This window comes from Myotis brandtii, unplaced genomic scaffold (assembly GCF_000412655.1).
Source record: "Myotis brandtii unplaced genomic scaffold, ASM41265v1 scaffold86, whole genome shotgun sequence".
Lineage (NCBI taxonomy): Eukaryota > Metazoa > Chordata > Mammalia > Chiroptera > Vespertilionidae > Myotis > Myotis brandtii.
The window spans coordinates 1,402,620-1,421,585 of record NW_005371503.1 but is presented as its reverse complement, the minus strand read 5'-3'; the positions used below and the strand labels follow the sequence as shown (position 1 = coordinate 1,421,585).

Sequence of the window (18,966 nt, the reverse complement as noted above, 5' to 3'; positions counted from 1 at the left end):
GGAACTACAATGCCCAGAATGCGCCGAGGTCGGACGCACCCAGAGCGAACTCAGGCAGCGAACGAAGCTCGGCCGCCATATTGGGGGAGCCTGGCGATTCTGCGGAGCTGGCAGAGGCTTTAGGAAGCGCGGGAGGCGAGTGGTGGAGTACTGGGGACGGTGAGGTGGAGGACAAGCCCGTAGGAGGTCGGGGGCCGGAGCCTGGGAACCGGGAGGTGGAGATTTCATCTGGAGACAGATGTAGGGCGGGCCTGGCTGGAGGCGGCTTCCAGAGGTCGAATGGGCCTCGTCCTCACGGCTCTGCGGGGCTTGCCTAGGCCCCCTACGCCTCTTGCTCCATTTTCTAAGGAAGATACTGAGGGAATCAGTTCACGTCTGGGCTCGGAGCATCATTTAGACCCTCTGACAGGACCGTCGGGGTGGTCGATATCTTTGTTGTGGTGCGGGGGCCCCGGGCGGCGACCTTCTCGCCTGTGGTCGGAGGAGATTCCACCCACAGAGTTGGGCTGTCCCCTCCAAACGTATGTTTAACTTAATTTATTTTCCTTACTCCTTCCAAAGGTTTCGGACCCTCGTTGGTTTTTCATGCAGAGTGATTTGCAAAAGGGTTTAAGGAAATCGATGTTGGAAGGTAGACAAGCTGCAGGGGGTCGGACGGTGCTTTGGGGCGGACCGCGCTCTGGCCCCGCGGTTGAGGAAGGATAAGGAGCGGCCTAAAGGATGAGCAAATCGGGTTAAAATGGTATCCTCACACCTGCCGGCAGAAGCGGGGAGGGGTGGAAGGGGGTATTATGACGGCGGGCGATCGGTTCCCGAGTAGCACGGGTTCTTGGGTAAAACCCAGAGAGCGTTCGCCCAAATCCTGCGGAGATGGGATGCTCCTTAGCACGGATCACCGACTTCCTTAAGTGTGTGGCACTCCCTAATTACCACTGCTTAACAACTGATTTTTTAAACGAAGTAACTGAAATCAAAAACCACTGGTCCTTGAAGTGATTTTGTCTAGTGTCTCGAATGACCTGTATGTCAACTGTGTTACTAAAGCAATGCTGTGTGTTTATTTTTCAGAGTCTGTCTGCACTGTGGAAAGATGGGCGCCTTCTCTTCCTCCTGAGGGTGTCTGAAGGGTTAAAAATGCTGATGTACTTTATGCTGTTTGTCTTCCTCCGTTTTGCACCTCATTCTGAAAACAAAAGTAACTAGTTATTTTGGGTCAGGAAGGTAGGCACTTCACACTACTAGAAGTTAATAAAACTGTAGCTGATAAACAAATTCTCTTATCAAAGAAAGGCTCGGCACAATGATTCCAGACGATGAAAGCATGGTAGAAATAGTCTCTTCAATGTAAGCAGTTTTATGAGGAATGATCTTATATGTCACGTTTCCCGGGTACAAGTCACTAGATGAATGGCTTTGTTTTATTTTTAAACAAAGATAATACGTATTGGTCTCATTTATCTATGAATATAACAATGGGAAGGGCTCATGCAAATAATTGTTACGCAAAAATACCTTTGAAGTTAACAGTGGTAAGTATAAGAAAAGGAACAAAGTGTTTACTATTTTATTTCTGACCTTCAGTATAACTATAGAAGTGTTTCAAGCTTAATAGATATAAAATAGACTAGACGGGTTTACATTTAGGCTTAGTTTCAAACTTAAATTATTTATAGGGGTTGGTTATACAAAGTGTTTTTGTGTCTTATACAAAATTATTGTGACTTGCTCATTGATATTTCTTTAAGCAATAACCTCCTCAATTTGAGTTACTATGGAAGACAAATTTGTGGGGGGAAGAAACACCAACAAATTTCTTAGAAATGTGTGAGAGTGAGACCTATGTAATGCACTGATTTCTGTAATTTGTCATATGTTTGGGTAGTTTGAAGTTTTTCTAGCCTTATATCCAATGGACATCTAACCATGAAGAAATGAAATGAATCTAGTTAATAGCTACAGTAAGTAAGATTCCATGAGTTAACCCTTAAGTTTTGGGGGGGGGGAGGGAGGATCTATACTATTCTTTTAGAAATTTCATTTACAAAATTAATATTTGAGGAGTCAGTGTTGTCAGCTTCTAAAACAATAACCTCAGTGTCCCAAAGAAAACACTGGGTTAGGAAAACTGAAAAGTGGAATTAGGACGGCCTTAAGTAGATACAGAAACCTACTCTTCTCATCTCTCAAAAGAGAATTAGGGAGGAGGATAAAGGGGGGATAAATGTGATGGAAAAAAATAAAATAGGATTAGTACATTGATTTTTATTATAATTATAGGTAGATCATTAAGTAGTATTGTATTGTCATTGCTTAAAGAGCAAGGATTTTTTCCAACAGGGTTAAGTGTCAGGATCACCTATAGAACTCGAAAAATACATAGTTATTGTCCACCCATCCCTGCCTAATTCTGTAGGGTTGGAACTAATTATTGTGTATTTTTTAAATTATAGATGACATGGGGGATATCTGTAATACTGTAAACAGTATCGGCAAAGATTTTAGGTTTATTACAAATTATACCCATAAATGAATTGTGATATATATAGATGAGGAAATCACCCAGGGATCAATTTATACTTGATAGTTGGGGAGAGAGAAAGAATACCAAAATATCTTGACTTACCTGGATATTTCTTAGAGTAAGGATTTAGTCTAATGCTAAGGAAGTGATAATAAGAGACACTTTTTCGGTAAGAGTTTAATGCAATCACAAAATTATGGTAAAGCTATTCAGATATTTAAAAGAAGACTCTAGACAGGCAGCCAGATACTAGAATTTTCTGAAAATAATTTTTAGTAAGTCCCTAAATTTTTTAAATTGTTGATTGAATCTTAGTACTCTTTTTTTTTAAAGGGGAGAATAATGATTTTTATTTTTTTTTAATATATTTTATTGATTTTTTTACAGGGAGGAAGGGAGAGGGATAGAGAGTTAGAAACATCGATGAGAAAGAAACATTGATCAGCTGCCTCCTGCACACTCCCTACTGGGGATGTGCCTGCAGCCAAGGTACATGCCCTTTGACCGGAATCGAACCTGGGACCCTTGAGTCCACAGGCTAATGCTCTATCCACTGAGCCAAACCGGTTAGGGCTTAGTACTCTTGATATTTGGGTGCAACATATGTAATATAGTATCTTTAAAAAAAAAAAATAGATTTTTATTGCCCTAGCCGGTTTGGTTCAGTGGATAGAGCAGGGTGCACGGACTGAAGGATCTCGAGTTTGTTTCTAGTCAAGAGCAGGTACCTTGGTTGCAGGCTCAATCCCTGGCCCCTGTCATGGTGTGTATGGGAGGCAACTAATTGATGTGTCTCTCACATCGATGTTTCTCTGTCTCTCCCCCTCCCTTCCACTATCTCTAAAAATCAATGGGAACATATCCTCAGATGACAATATGATTTCAGAGAGGGAGAGAAATAGAAACATCAATGATGAGAGAATCATTGATTGGCTGCCTCCTACACACTTCCTATTGGGGGTGGAGCTGTAACCTGGACATCTGCCCTGAGCGGGAATCAAACTGACCTCCTGGTTCATACTCAACCACTGAGCCACACTGGCCAGGTATAGTATTTTTTTTGCTCCAAATTTTACTCCATTACTAAGTTTGGAATCTTCACATTCAAAATCCTGTAGCATTCTTTGATCTATAGCTGCTAAAGAATAAAGATAAGACTCAAGAGAACAAGCATTTGAAATGTTTAAAGCAGCCCTAAGATTCACACAGTTAGGGTCTGTCTTTGGAGGAAGGAGGTCCTCTTGGAGATGGTAAATGAAGACTGACTTTAGAGTTTGGGAGAATATTAGTGACCTCTGGCTTCCTACTGCTTCAGTTTGAAATCTGTCTTGAATGCCTTGTACAGTATCACAGAAATTAGTAACATTCTTTGCCTCAGTGATAATAGCCTCAAGGGTGTGGGAGAGGATTAAACAGAATAATCTATATAAAGCATTTAGCCGAGGGCTTGGGAACAGATAAGTTTGTGTGTGTGTGTGTGTTTACATTTTTAGGAAGTAGCCCCAGAGTAGTTAGGATCCCAAGGACAGGATAGAGATGACCTCAGATGTACTCTTTCAGCAATTTGTTGATAAGTCAGACTTGCATGACTAAGCTCTTAAAAAATATAGTTCCATTTCTTCTTATGATAGAGAGCAACAACAATTCTTCTCAGCCCTTACCACATAAGGAATATAAAATTCTTACTGAATTCAGTTATGAAGAGATTTTTATAGTACCTAGGGTGGCTGAAATTTAAAAAAAAAAAATTATACAGAAACAGATTTTGCTTGTGTACATGTGTAGCTTGAAAAAGCCCACAGTTGATTTTGTAAGCCAGGCCCAATCTTACTTTAGGATCACTGTAATTTGTTCTCTAAAAGAAATGATCTTCTAAATTATGAAAAATTTTAGAATTGTTTCATGTCTTACATAGTTCTGAAGTAATGCTTTTACATTCCAAGCTATGAAATTTGTCTGCTTTTCTGTATCTGCCTTCTAAAATAGAATCAATTTTCTTACTTGTCTCCAAAATGAAATGCCAGCAACCCAAAGTAATGTAGATTCAGCAGTTACACTAAAAATTATTCTAACCTGATCACAGAGTTGAGACAAGTAAGCTTAAAGGAGAAAAAGAAAAACATTTACCAAAAGATACCTTTTCAGGCCTCACCTTAGATGGAGTTGAATGTTTTCTGAAGTGTACATTTCTATAAGCGGACACAAATGAGCATACCGTACAGGGTTCAGCATTTGGAGTTTCACTCATTCTGTAAACTTTTTAGTAATTCACATTTTAAACATTTTACTTTGAGTTTATATTCAGGAAAAGAAAATATATTTTCTAGTCTTGTTTAGTTGACCCACTGTTGTATTTGTAGCAAATTGGCATAATTTTAGCTTCGGGCTTAATGTGCAACTAAAGGTAAATGCAGTAAATATCTCAAAGTCAAGATTTGAAATCTAAATGCCTGTAGTTAATGATTAACCAAAAAAGTCTGCCCTCTATTCTGTCGTTTTCTTTCTTTTTGTAGGTTTCGATAATTGAAAACATTTATTTTTAAGAATTAAGTATATGAACATGAACTTAATCAAATATAAATATATCCCTGAATATAACCATTTAATAATAAACTCACTAGGTGATTCCTCTCCACCTAATTTTACTTGAAAACAACAATGTAAAATAATTTACCAAAGTCAAGCTTCTAAGTGTAGCCCCCCCTTTTGTGTTCCTAATTCAGTCTTCTTTCCATTGTGCTCAGTACATCTTACTTTTGTTGAAATTTCAAGACAGTTACCAATTTTTTGTTGTTAATCCTCACCCAAGGATATGTTTTCCATTGATTTTTAGAGAGTGGGGGAGAGAGAAACGATGTGAGAGAGACACATTGATTGGTTGCTTCCTGAGGCCAGGGAGCAACCTAAATATGTGCCCTTGACCAGGAATCAAACCCTCAACCTTTTGGTGCTCTGGCCAATACTATACACAGACACACTGGCCAGGCAAATGCCAAATATTTTTTAATGTTTTTTTGTACATATATATTCAGTGAAGAATGTAATCCAACCACATGAACAAGTATTGCTTAACCGAGGTGTATTAGTTTTCTTAGGGAAATGAGCAAGTTATATGATCCATGTCTTTAACTAAGGCATTTAAAAATATTTTTGGATAAGGAACCCTACAGTACTCTTATAGACAACATTCAAAGTCAATATTTGGAGAGTGCCGTTTAACCAGTTGTAAATCCATTTCATTCTTTTTTTTCTTCCTTTTTTTTTTTTTTCTTCATGTATGGAGCCATCGCACAGGAAATCTGATAACTATACAGACCCTGTCGGCAAGAATCATATGTTTTGATGTGTGTGACTGCCTATTTTTTTTTTTTGTATATATATATTTTTTTCCTTTCGGAGAGAAAGGGAGAGGGAGAGAGATAGAAACATCAGTGATGAGAGAAATAACTGATTGGCTGCCTCCTGCATGCCCCATACTGGGGATCAAGCCCATAACCTGAGCATGTGCCCTTGACCAGAATCGAACCTGGGACCCTTCAGTCCGCAGGCAGATGCTCTATCCACTGAGCCAAATCAGCTAGGGCCATTCTTTAAGTATGGAGTAATTATCAAGTACAAGGCTCAGGATACAACAGAGACTATGATCCTTTAGACCATTAGACTCAGCCTTTTTAGTGTCATTTTCAAAAGAAATTTTTAAAGTACAGTATGTTGGGTTACAAAAGGAGCCAATATTGAAATTTCAAAAATTAAAATTCGTGGTATGCTTTATTAACTCATTAAGATCTAGCACTGGCTGTAATTTCAACATTGAACATAAAATACTTCAAGTTGTCAACATTTTCCGTGGACACTACTCTGGTCTGTTACCTACATTCAAATTTTATTTTATTTGAAGTTATTAAAAATAGAGATGTAATTTTTTCCCATCCAAGTTCATGGACCTCCTGAATTCTATGACCCCCCTGATGCACAGCCCTGTTTTAAATTTTTAATGACAGGAACTTTCTCTTTTTCACTGTTGCATGTCAGACCTGATCAAGAACTTCAGAGACCTGCTCACTGAAAAACTTGTGATGCCTTGCTTCTATTTCAAAGTCAAATTATACCACAAAGTGGATTTAAGGAAGTTCTCGTATTTCTCATGGTGGAGACAGACACTTTTTAGGACTTACCTCCTTTTGTTTTATTAGGAACAGGCAGGGAAAGTGGCTGCTTTACTATTGTCTCAAAGTGTGTGTTTAGTATCCAAGCTTGTCTGTATCCACAATACTTGGTACATAGTAAAAGCTCAATAACAGTAGGATGAATGAATGGACCTTTGCCATAAGAGGTTCACAGTTTTGAGAACATGGGATACAACATGAAAAAGGGAATACTAGAGTAAGGACTAAATGCTTTATTTGCTGTATTAAATGAACAGTTTGCAGGGGTTGTTTGTAAATCACTGCGTCCTAGACAGAATTAAAAGATAGGGCTAACATCTTTGAGTGGTTCCACTGGTGTGTAAGCTCCATGAGGTAAGGTGTATGTGTTTTCATTATAGCTGGTGGTACTACAAAAGCCCAGGAAAGTGCCTGGCACACCCAACAAGTTTATCTTCACCTAATCAGCCTCAATTCTGGTACCTCCCTAGACACTGCTCAAAACATTTCAGCATTAACCTACCTCCAGCTGTGGAAAGTAAGAAACCTCTTAGACATTCAGTAAGTAAATGAGGTATTTTCTCCTTAATAGAAAGCTAATAAGAACTACAAGTATATTTTTAGCTACCATTTTCATTCAACAGTACTTAGGTAAAAATCACCTCCATTTTAAAAAAAAAATATTTTTATTGATTTCAGAAGGGAGAGAGAAACGTCAGTGATGAGAATCATTAATCAGTTGCCTCCTGCAAGCCCCACACTGGGGACCGAGCCTGCAACCCGGGCATGTGCCCTGATCAGGAATCAAACCCTGAGCTCTTGGTTCATAGGTCGGCACTCAACCAGTTAGCCACACTGGCCTGGGTCACCTCCATTTTTAAATTAAGGCACAAATGTCAAGTTCACCAATTAACAAGTAGAGGAATTAAGAATAGAACTCATGCTCTGGCTGGGTAGCTCAGTTGGTTAGAGTGTCCTCCGAATACACGAAGGTTGTGAATTTGATCCCTTGTCAGGGCACATACAAAAATAACCAATGAGTGTATAGATAGGTGGAACAACAAAATGTTTTTCCCTCTAAAATCAATAACAAAAATTAAAAAGAGTAGAACCCAGGTTGTTGACTTTTAAGATCTATATAAGAACTGCTACTAGTATCTTTTAGGAGAAATGAGAAAGTAAATGTCCCAGACTTAAAGTATCTCCCATTTGGCCAAAGACTATGCAAATATGTTGTGTTCTTTCCCCCCACATTTCCCAAGGAAGTAAAACAGCCATATGAAACAAAGACCATATGGTGAAACAAAAGTTCCATAACTATTTAAAGCAAGTTTTTAAAAATAGCTAAGCTGGAGTTCATCCTGCAATTTGCTCTGCCTTCACAGTGTACTTGGTATCTTTTCATCTTTTCTACCCTCTAAAAAACATTTCAAGTTTTCTGGGGTTTGTATTGGTAATTTACAGCTGAAAGGATTTAATAGCTTTTCTCCTCCTCCCTCTCCATCCCTTAAGGATATCAATGAGTTTGTTTCTTCATAGCTTGTATAGGTAGAAAGCTGTAAAGCAGTTAAGACAAAAACATTGGACTGAAAAAAAATGCTAAAGTGAATAGTGATGTTCAAGACCTTTTGATCCACATGGGGCACACTAGATCAATATCTAAATTAGTACATCAATATTTGTCAACTACCAACTTAAAGAAGTAGAACTTTGCTTTACAGATGAGGAAATTGAGCAGCTTGGAAGTACAATTTGGCTTGATCTGTGCTGATGTAAAGTTATTTATAGGCTGAGCATTCACTTCACTGCAGAAGTATTGTCTGATACCGGTTTGCTGACTTAGACCCTGCTGGGGGCATTTCATAATACAGTATGTTAGAGGCACCTCTCACAGACACCAGAGAGGTGTTACCGGACAGCGCCCTGAATCCTTGGGAGAGGGCTGTCCCCAACCTCAATCCTATCTTCTCATATAAGTGAATTTATATGAGAGACCTTTATTGTTTTATATAAGGCCAATTAAAACAATTCAAGCATGCAACTTTATTAGAGAAGCAAACCTATACATCTGGTTTACGAAGCGCAGATGGCTCTCAGCTAATCTGAAGAGTTGGTTGGGGGTCTGAGGCGTTATCTACCCTCCTGTCTATAGATTTCAAAATTCCTTTGCTGAGTATTTTGGTACAGATTAATTCTCAAGGTCCCTTTTTACTTTGTTGTGGACTTCCCAGAATTCACAAGAAGCACCTGGCAACTTTATCTTGCCACGCCTTGAGACTGCTGGCTTCTCTGCTTATGGAGTAAAACCCCTGTTTTTCTTTCCCCCTTTCTGCATTCTCTCCTCAGGGAGATGTTTAACCATTTGCTCTCAAGTGTCCTTGGCTGGAGAAGATAGGCTTGTTAGAACGTTGCAAATTGGCCACACTGGCCTGCTTCTGTTAACCCATTCCTGGAACTGTAATACAGTATAAGGACCTTATTGCCATTCAAAATGCCAGGGATTTCTGAATTCTGCATCACACCTGGTCTCAAGGGTTTAGGATAAGAGATTGTCCACCTATAGTTATTTCCTTTTCACAATAGTCATCTAGGTGATTTGGTACTAAAAGCATAAACACTGACAATGTGCCTCAGACCTTACAGAACAATTTTAATTTTCAGTATTTTTTAACTTGTAGTTCTTGTGCAGGCTACATGACACAATTTTATATTTTGAAAATAATTATGGATATACTGAATCATTTAGTTCTTGACCTGGAAAAGGTAGAACCAGTGACTAATTGTGGGCCAATGAAGAGAATTGAAAGCTACCTTTAAAATTCACAGTGCTCCCCAAAAGCTGATTACCATGTCTAGGACAATTTGATTCTACCTTCCAACTCCCTGTTAGCACAAAGTTGCAAAATGACTGGCTCATAAACCAGAAAGTTGCCTTTGGTAGCCAGATGTTATTTTTACCTGTAGTTAATACACTCTTCTGCCTGGCACTTACACAGTAGATACGCAGCAAATTGTTTAATGGATCAACAAGTTGTAAGTTGTTAAATTATAACACTAATGGATTGTTTAGTCCTTTAAGTAGTAACTGACATCACCCCTTATCACCTGATTATTTTGTGACAGATTCTGTGCTAATGAAGTAGACTTTGAGACTATGAAGGAAACAGAACATTGCTTGATGAAGTCCTTCAAATTTTGGACAGGAAACTGAATTGGAATCCTTGATTCCCAGTGCAGAGAAGACCATGATATTTGAGAATAAAATATTTATTGATAGCGGGGCTTTATGCCATTATGTGTTTCATGTCATGACCATAAAGCCATTACTGCAACACAAGTTAATTTTCTAAAGGAAGCCTGGAAAATTACTCCAGAATGACTGTTTTGGTGACATTAATTACTGTTTTCCTTTGGGACCTGATTCTTTATGTAAAAAATTTTAAGATGCAACTTTGTCAAAGGCTGTACCATCCTCAATTTCTTTAAAAAAAAAAAAAGAAACATATATTCTGCAATTAGGTAAAGCATTTTTAAATAGACTACCTCCATCTGGTCTGTTCTGTCACCCAGTAAGGTGTTTTATCATCAGCCACAGTTCTATGAAGAGATATTAAAGGGTCTCCTGTTGTACATTATAGCACTAATGTTCATAACAAAACATTAAGATAGGTTGAAGATTTCCATCATCAGCCTACACTCAATCTTTCCCTACCTCTGCCCTCTTCCCACTTGTTTGTATACCATAAACTACATTGCGAGTACATAGCCACTACATTGTTAAATTCCTTTGAGAGCAAGAACTATACCATATTTATTTTCACATTTCCTTCTGTGCTTAAACACTTTTGTTTCTTCAGCAGATATTCATTGAGTATCCACTAGGTGTCAGATATACTAGGCAGATTCTGGGGACACCAAGATAACTAAACACAAACATGCCTTTAGGAGGCTAACAGTCGTGGGAGTGGGGAGTGGGGGAATAGATCTATAAGCCAAAAAAGCTGCAGTATGATATATTGTAGTGGAATAGGAGATTTCCTGGTTTAAGAGAACTACCATCATTTCCAAAAATATCACCCTAATAAGGCAGCCTCCTCTGTGACCAAATTTCCACCATTATAATATCATTTTTTATAAGACTACTATTGCCTCTGGGCAGGAAAACTAAGGGTTATTAATGAGCTATGAAATTACTTTTTCCCCTCTTAAAAATTTTCTGTTAATTTAAAATGTTTAATACAGTAAGACTTATTCTTTTGATGTATAATTCTATGCATTTTAACAAATGTGTAGAGTTGTATGATCACTACCACAGTCAAGACATAGAACAGTTCCATTACCCCAAAAAATTTATTGTGCTGCCCCTTTTGTAAATTTTTTTGTGGTAAAAATAATTTTATTTTTCAAAAACTAATGTTTGTTCCATGTACAACTTATTCAAAAAAGGCGTTTGGGACAGTATCTTTTCTAATAAGCCTCTATAGAAATATAGATATCCAAAGAGGGGCTAAATTGCCCTGGCCAGTTTGGCTCAGTGGATAGATGGTCGACCTGTGGACCAAAGGGTCCCAGGTTCGATTCCAGTCAAAGGCACATACCTTGGTTGCAGGCTCCTCCCCGGCCCAGGCCCTGGTCAGGGCTCGTGCAGGAGGCAACCAAACAATGTGTTTCTCTCACACTGATGTTCCTCTCTGTCTTTCCCTCTCTCATCCACTCTCTCTAGAAAAAGCATGGAAAAATATCCTTGGGTGAGGATTTAAAAAAACAAACAAACAGAGGGGCTAAATCATTACACCATTATTAGTCATCTTCACCTTAGTTTATAGATCAAGCTGTTGGAAATAAGATTCACAAAGGTATATGTAGTGTTGTATGTGTGTTAGGTTAGGAAGAGGATGGGGTGAGTGGATGAAGTTGGAGATTAGGGTTTGACAATGTGTTCTGAACAATGTGCATGCAATGACAGATACAGGAAGTGTGTTTTGAGTAGTATTAAGGGCCCTTGGTTCTCAAAGATAGGGGGCACCAAAGAAAGGAAATGAGCCCTGAAGAGGGCTGGCCTTCATGTAAAGTTTGATCTGACATACAGAACTGGGATTCCAGTACTGACTTGGCCAGTAATTTGTCTTGAAAAGTCACTTCCCCTTTCTGGGACTCAATTTCATCATTTATAATAAATAAGGTTAAATTAATTATATTCCAAAGTCCAATTCAGTGTTCTCCAATTACAAGTAAAAGCATGTGTGTGTGTTTCCTGAGTTTCTACCCTTTTTTTTTTTTCTTTTTGAGAATATGTTTATTAAAGCTGGGGAAGTGAAACAAGGGAGGGCTTAGGGTAGAAGAAGCAACAGAAGAGAAACTAGGCAGGGCCGCTTTGGCTCTCTAGAAATGTTATGGGAAAGAAAAGGCGAGGCCACTGTCAGCTCACTGGAGAGTCAGAGAAAAGGGGCCTTGGGGACAGGGTCAGGAAGTTAGCCCAGGATGAGCTGCTGCTGCTCACTGCTCCCCGTAGAGTTTAGGAGATGCACGCCTGTGGGGAAAGGAGAGTAGGAAGGGAAAGGCGAGGGCGTGCTCCCAGGAGGGAGTACCTGCTCTGTCCAATTTTAACTGAGGAGACACATATGTAGATGACAAAACTAAATGCTAGCAAGCATTACGATCTCTTAAAATTTCATGTATGTTGCCCTGGCCAGGTAGTTCAGTTAGTTATAGAGTATCATTCTGATACACCAAGGTTGTGGTTCTATCCCTGGTCAGAGCACATACAAGAAGCAACCAATGAATGCATAAATAAGTGGAACAACAATTTCATGTCTCTCTCAATTTTTTTTTAAATTTCATGTAAGTTGATGTCAAAAGTTGCAAAGTTAAGGCTGATCTGAACTGGACACCAGTGATAGAGCTCTCTGATCCTCAGCCTTCTCATTTATAGAATGAGTGTATATACCAGTGATGGTGAACCTATGACATGCGTGTCAGAGATGACACGCGAACTCATTTTTTTGGTTGATTTTTCTTTGTTAAATGGCATTTAAATATATAAAATAAATATCAGAAATATAAGTCTTTGTTTTACTATGGTTGCAAATATCAAAAAATTTCTATATGTGACACGGCACCAGAGTTAAGTTAGGGTTTTTCAAAATGCTGACACGCTGAGCTCAAAAGGTTCGCCATCACTGGTATATACTCTAATGTTCCCTGTAGTTCTCACATGTTATGACTGTGAAACCTGTTAAAACTTACCAGTGTTGCTTCTATTCTCACTTCCGCTGAGTCTGCACCTGTTGTTCTGATTTTGAATATCTTGGTTTATTTTTATTAGCCACTATTCATTTAGTACCTTCTATGTGCCAGAGCTTTTAATGTAAGGTATTTGACCTACATTACTTAAGGACTTTTATAGTGCTGCCATCCTTTACAGATACACAGATACAGGGAAATCACACCGTGCCTCCTATTCCCATCCTGGATAATATAGTCAGTCCTAAGGCAAGATTTTCTTCCAATGAATATTAAAAGCACAAAGGCCCTGGCCGGTGTGCTCAGTGATTAGAGCGTCAACCATACACCGAAGGGTCACGGGTTGGGTTCCCAGTCAAAAGCATGTACTTGGGTTGCAGGCTAGAGCGCTCGCCCCAGTTAGGGGCATGTGCAGGAGACAACCAATCGATTAGTCTCTCTCACATCAATGTTTCTCTCTCCCTCCCTCCCTCTCTTTCACTCTCAGTCTAAAAATCAAAGGGAAAAAATATCCTTGGCTGAGGATTAACAATAACAAAAAAGTAGCACTAAAGAAGGGGGAAGATGTATGTTGTTTTAAACTGATAAGTGAAGGAAAATGAACTAATGGTTGATAGCTTACTGTTAGGCACTTTATAAATACCTATCTTTTCAGGTGATTGAGATAAGCGGATAAAAAAATCACAGAGCCTGATTGTTTTGATAACAAAAAGGAGAAAAACTGTTTCATACCATAAATTATTTTTTTAAATATATTTTATTGATTTTTTACAGAGGAAGGGAGAGGGATAGAGAGTTAGAAACATCGATGAGAGAGAAACATCGATCAGCTGCCTACTGCACACCCCCCACTGGGGATGTGCCTGCAACCAAGGTACATGCCCTTGACCAGAATTGAACCTGGGACTTTTCAGTCCGAAGGCCGATGCTCTATCCACTGAGCCAAACCGGTTAGGGCATACCATAAATTATTGAAATTTTTCAGAATATTTGTTTTTCACGTTATTCTCTACTATGAGGGCACAGATGGCATGGTGCTCTATGTAGGGTTTGGTGGATGTTTGTTGAATGAATAGGGATTTTTCTCATACCCTAACGTAGTGGTTCTTAGGGTCCATTAACCTCTTAGAATATTAGAAAAGCTATGGACCTCCTCCATGTACACAAAAAGAAACAACCACATCCCTCTCACCTTAACCACCTTCACATCTGTACAGGTATTTGGAATGTTTTCAGCCCTTCTACAATCCCTTCATGTGCCACAGGTTAAGAATTCAACCCAGAAAACATTTCTGGGTATCCAGGCAGCCTACAAACATAGTTCCATAAATTTATTAGTGTTACCATCCTTTCTTGGTCCTGTACATATTAGGGAGAATCATATTATGCCTCCTGAGCATTAACTAATGGTCATGTTCAGTTTTCTTTTTATGATCAAAGATTGTTTTCAACTTGCTTTTAGGTTTATTAATATGTGCTGCAACCAAAGGATCAGCATCTTTATCTTTTCAAGGTTTTTGAAGTAAGGATTATGTGATTTTAAAGATGAAGAAATTAAGGTTTGTCCCAAAGCTTACCTTATGTGAGTAACATTATCTCTGGCTTTCTATTATTACCTCTCTCTGTTCAGAAACCCACTTAAAACACTGTTAGGCTAGTGTCCTCATCAGTGAAATTTCATCTATATAGAGAAAGATGATGAAAAATGTTCCTTGTCTCATAGTGGAGGAGAATGACATGTGAAACACATAGAGTTCATCCTTGAACAAGCCAGGGTTAGAGGTGCCGACCTCCTGGCAGTAGAAAATTCTAGTATAACTACTGTCAGCTCTCTACACACAGGGATTCCCAACCAAAGATTTGACTCTTGAACAGGTCAATTGAAAAAAAAATCCAATATAGAGTGGACCCATGTTCAAGAGACAACTATAAATAATTCCAAATATGATATGAGAACTACCCCATAAAGTTGTGAGGGTCAGACTGGTTAAAGGTAAAGTAAATGCTGTGTAAAGTTTAAGGTTTTTAAAGTACACGTGGCTCTTACCTGATATAAAATCCTCAGAACCTAATATAGTCCAAGATGCTTACCTAATCTCCCATAGTGTTGTCTCTTTTATAGATGACAACAAGACTGCATCTCATCGGGCTTGTGACAAAAGAAACTTGAGTTGTTTACTATTATTATTAAACTGGGAAACAGGGAGTTTTTGATCAAATAAATTAATGTTTGAGCGCTGACTCTGTGCCAGGGGCTTTTTAATTTTACACAAAAGCTTTCTAAGTGTGAGTGAAAGAGTCTCCATTGTTCACTTACTCAAGGCTTCACAGTAACAGATAACATTTAATCTCTTCCTCTAAGCAAAATTTCATTCAGAAGTTTCTCAATATTTATAACAACTCTGTAAAATACTGTTAATATTACCATCCCTAATTTATCAATAAGAAATTTGGAATCTTAAGAGATTGGAGCTCTAGCTGGTTTGGCTCAGGGGATAGAGCGTCAGCCTGCAGACTGAAGAGTCCCAGGTTCGATTCTGGTCAAGGGCACATGCCTGGGTTGTGGGCTTGATCCCCAATAGGGGGCGTGCAGGAGGCAGCCAATCAATGATTCTCATCATTGATGTTTCTATCTCTCCCTCTCCCTTCCTCTCTTAAATCAATAAAAAAATATTTTTTAAAAAAGAGATTGGAAAATTTGTCCAACAATATGATAAAGCTTTGAACTCTGGCTGATTTGACTCCAAAGTCTGTACTTCGTTCGAATACGCTACCAAAGCTTCCAAGCATTATTATCGTTAATCATTCTTGGTTTTTGCATAGTAAGTGTGGCTGTCCCTTGTGGGGGGGGGGGGATGGAATTAGTTGGGAGGGTTTAAGGGGGAGTTACTGGGCCATTTCTGATAGGTGATGCCTTCCTTTGCAAACAAGTTTTTTTGTGAAATCAGGTTGGAAGGATAAGTAAGGCTGAGGAAGGTGGAGGTGGTATGGTTGAGCCTGTTCAGGAACTGATTACATCTGAGCCTCTGTTCCTTTTGCCTGGCAGCTGACTCAGAGCTGGCTGATGGCCAAAGCCCAGGCAGGTTGATTTCATGGTCTGTGTACTTCAAAGGATCTGATTCCTGGCACTGCTATGCACGTTTGCTTTTCAGAGGGCACAGTCTTACAGGAGAGGGAACAGGATGGTCTCCATGAAGTATTTGCGAAAGGCCTAGGCAGTGTTTGCTTTAAATCCAAATACACACAGCTTTGTTCTATCCCTGAGCACAGTTGAAAATTAGGTATTTAAACCATAAGTATTCCTCTACACTCTACAGTAAACACAGCGGTTAGAATATGGGCCTGAGAGTCAGATTCTAATCTTGGCTCTACCACTCATCTGTGGATAAATAACTAGGCTTCAGTTTTCTCACGTATGAAATGGGGATTAAAGTAATACCTACTTCATATGGTTGTTGTGCAGATTAGACACATATAAAGCATATACCACAGTACCTGAGACATAGTAAACACTTGAAACATTATTATTTATAAAAAACTCATATTTTATAAGAGCTCAAGCCAAATAAATTAATTGGTTCAACACTCTTTCACTTAATGTACACTGAAAAGGTACTTATTATTTTGTTGGGTGGGAGGGATGGAGAAAACAGGTGTTGTGTTGAACACCTAAAATGAGCCATATATATATTTTTTTCTTTCTTTTTTTCTTTTGGGAAATTGATTTTTATTCTTCAAACTCCAAACTTACATCCAGCATAGCCAGGGACTCAGGGAAGACATTTTTGTGAATAGCATTTTGCTCTGTCATCCCTAAGAACTAACAGAGAACTGGCTCAAATTAAGGAGTGTAGATGTGTAGATTTTGGGATTGGGGCACCATAGCAGTGAACCAAATATTTTTAAAAATACATTATCCCATTTCAGGTTCACAGAAACCCTATGAGATATTTTCCCACTTTATAGATGAGACCCTAGATTGAGAGAGGTATAGTTATATGCCTAAGATCATATCGTCAGCACTAATTCCAAAGCCTATGAATAAGACAGCCTTTATCCCTACCAGAACATGTTATTCAGCAGGCAGGCAGACACATAAGTATGTACATTCAAAGTGCTGTTTTTGAGTTTTATACTAGGTGCTTTGGAGCACAGAGAAGGGAAGGTGAATTGGGGGCAGAGGTGGGGTGGTTAAGGTAGTCCCCTTCACAGGAATAAATGCTAATAATAGAGGGGCTTCAGGCGGGAATGAGGTAGGGGCTGTTGTGGGTAGAGAAGGAGTTAAGAGAGGTCTTTTGAGTTTTCTCAAGTAGCAATGAAAGGGGGATTAGAAGAAAGGCTTTCTGGAATTTCTCAAGTCAATGTGACTGCCTGTTAGATCCAGCATTATAATTGCAGCAAATATTATGGTTGTAAAAAACTGTCTCCAGAGAGACCACAGATTATGTTGTTTACTTGAGGTGAAATAGTGGTGGTTATTATATAAATGATGTCTCTCTACATCAGAATAATCTGAACCTCCTTGGGCTTTTGGACCTAATAATAATAGCAACTAACTCTCATTGCATGATCATCAGATACTAGTCACTGTGTTCATAGGCCAGAACTCTTAACTGGAGAACGGTGGAAAGGCTTTGTCTAAGTCAGTACAGTAGTCCCCCCTTATTTGTGTTTCATTTTTCAAGGTTTCAGTTACCTGCCATCAACCATGGTCTGAAAATATTAAATGGAAAATTCCAGAAAAAAATAATTCATAAGTTTTAAATTGCATGCTTTTCTGAGTACTATGATAAAATCTTGTTCCTTCCTGCTCCATTCCTCGCGGGATGTAAAACATTCCTTTGTCCAGCATATCATGCTGTATACAATACCCATCCCATTAGTTGGTTAATAGCCTGCTTGGTTATCAGATCTACTATCACAGTTCTTGTGTTCAAATAAGGCGTGTAGTAGCCTAACATGTCATAATGCCCATGTCATTTACCTCACTTTATCTCATCATGTAGGCATTGTATCATTTCACATCATCACAAGAAGAATGAGTACAGTACAATAGATACTTTGAGAAAGACCATTACATAACTATAACAGTATCTAAACTAATAAAAGGGTAATATGCTAATTAGACCAGGTTGAACTGGACATCTTCCAGACGTCCAACTTCCTTCTGGACAAAGCCATGGTGGCAGGGGCTGAGGCAGAGGTGCTTAGGGCCATCAGGCTGGCAGGGGAGCAAGCAGTTAGGGGCGAAATCAGGCCAGCAGTGGAGAGCAGTTAGGGGGCAATCAGGCTAGCAGGGGAGAGCAGTTGGGGGTGATTAGGCTGGCAGGGGAGGGCAGTTGGGGGTGATCAGGGTAGGCAGAAGAGGCGGTAAGGGGTGAGCAGGCAGGCAGGCAGGCAGGCGAGCGGTTAAGAGCCAGCGGTCCCGGATTGTGAGAGGGATGTCCGACTGTGGGACCCTAAACCAGCAGCAGTCAGACATCCCCCGAGGAGTCCCAGATTGGAGAGAGTGCAGGCCGGGCTGAGGGACACCCCCCCATGCACAAATTTCATGCACTGGGCTTCTAGTATTATTATAATAATTCTGTTTTATGATTTGTTATTGTTAATCTCTTATTGTGCCTAATTTACAAATTAAGCTTTATATATGTACTAGAGGCCCAATGCACAAAATCCGTGCAAGAGTAGGCCTTCCTTCCTCCAGATGCCGACACCAGCTTCCCTCTGGCACCCAGGACCCAGGCTTCCCTCGCCTGGGTATCCCAAAATTCACGCAAGATTTGAATTTTATGCCATTTATGCTGTAAAGTGTTGCCAACGATAAAAAAAGATAGTGTGACAGCTGATAGTTCAGGGTTATTAAAAATGGAGGACTACAGGAAAGAACAACGCGTTTTCATTGTTGAGCAATATTTTAAAAATAATGAAGGTTTGGCAGCTACATTTCGCAATTTTTGTGCAAAATATGGTCGGAATAGTGATTTAACTTCATCAACTGTGAAGAGATTAATTAAAAAATTTAGGGCCCTGGCTGGTTTTGCTCAGTGGATAGAGCGT

The 18,966-nt window shown here is 39.3% G+C and overlaps 1 long non-coding RNA gene across 3 annotated transcripts in view; it reads left to right on the top strand.

Annotated features, from left to right (window-relative positions):
- The first annotated feature begins 30 nt into the window (after positions 1–30).
- The window catches only part of LOC102264113, a 19,349-nt gene continuing 413 nt past the window's right edge, over positions 31–18,966 (top strand). The window contains exons 1-3 of one of the 3 annotated variants that reach the window (XR_001360332.1): positions 31–159; positions 562–1,221; positions 9,790–10,163. This is a non-coding gene — a long non-coding RNA (uncharacterized LOC102264113). Of the gene's footprint in view, positions 160–561; positions 2,814–9,789; positions 10,164–18,966 lie in introns of those variants that run through there. The other 2 variants (XR_001360333.1, XR_001360331.1) reach the window with 2 other exon arrangements.